The sequence below is a fragment of the Herpailurus yagouaroundi genome, unplaced genomic scaffold, assembly GCF_014898765.1.
Source record: "Herpailurus yagouaroundi ecotype Mexico unplaced genomic scaffold, PumYag 248, whole genome shotgun sequence".
NCBI lineage: Eukaryota > Metazoa > Chordata > Mammalia > Carnivora > Felidae > Herpailurus > Herpailurus yagouaroundi.
The window spans coordinates 5,273,143-5,274,383 of NW_024412465.1; the positions used below are offsets into that span (position 1 = coordinate 5,273,143).

Here is a 1,241-nt window from a genome sequence, read left to right on the forward strand (position 1 = left end):
GTGTGTGTGTGTGTGTGTGTGTGTGTGTGTGTGTGTGTGTGTGTGTGAAAGAGATTCTAATCTGCATTCAGGTGGCTGTTGGCATTGAGGGCAATGTGAGTGGGGGTCTTGGTTTCTGGCAGGTATTGAGGTCCTTGTGGGGTAGCCGGGTCCATCGTGGTGGTGGGGTTCTGGGTAGGGGGTCTGTGGGGGAGTCTCAGTGAAACTCCAGTGATCCCAACATGGGTCTGGGGGGGGGGGGCTCAGAGGGGTCCAGGCAGGACTGTGACCAGAGGCAGCATAGGGAGTCCCCAGCCACGATGTGTGATTCCAGTGGGGTCTGCTGGGGGTCCCTGCGGGAGTCTGGGTGGGGACCTGCGGGGGTCCTCACAGGACTTTTGTGGTCTGGTGGGGGTCTGGGTGAGGGTCCCTGATTTGAGTGGGGGCCTGGATGGGGGAGTGCGAGGTCTGGGCAGGGATTCATTCGTGTGGATGTCCATGTAGGGTTTTGCCCTGTGGACGAGTGCTGGGTGGGGGCAGGGTCCCAGGATCTGGAAGGGGTCCCCGGGCAGGACTTACAGGTTCTGGGAGAGATCTCTGGCCTGGGCATGGGCCCCGGGCTGGGGTAGGGTGGGTGGTGCTGTCTGGGTGGGCTCTCTAATCCTACCTCTGGGCAGGGTCCCTAGGTGGGTGACCCGGGTCCAGGCGGGATCTGGAAGGAAGTCCCGGGCAGGGGTCCTAGTCCCGGATCTGGGGTTCAGGCGGGGGCCCTGTGCAAGGCTCCACCGGGGGCTCCTGGGCCAGGGTCTGGTGTGTGGGGACCCTGGTCCGGGAGAGGCCCATGGGTACGGTCCCCTCGTGGGGTCTGGCATCTGGGTGGGGTTCGGGTCGGGGGTCTGGGGCCTGCTAGGCAGTCACTGGGTAGGGGTTGGGGGTCCGGATGGGGATCTCTGGTCTAGCATCCGGGCTGGGTCCCTAGCAAGTGACAGACGCAGGGCCCCTGGGCAGAGTCGGGCAAGGCCAGGAAGGGGTCCCCGGCTGGGGTCCGGGATCTGGTCGGGGTCGCAGGATCAAGGGAGGGGTCGGGGTAGCGGTGGAGTTTCCAGGGAAGGGGTCCAGGGTCCGGGCAGCGTCAGGCAGGGTGTTTGGGGAGGGGGTCCGGAGGCGGAGTCGGGGAGGCATCAGGGTCGGGTGAGGGAGGAGTCTCGGAAGGGGGGCAAGAGTCTGGGGAGGGGTCCAGGATTGGGGCGGAGTCCGGGCAG

At 65.5% G+C, this 1,241-nt stretch overlaps 1 protein-coding gene across 2 annotated transcripts in view; it reads left to right on the plus strand.

Moving 5' to 3' along the window:
* The window catches only part of ZBED1 (zinc finger BED-type containing 1), a 15,628-nt gene that overhangs the window by 1,012 nt on the left and 13,375 nt on the right, over positions 1-1,241 (plus strand). The window lies entirely within an intron of this gene.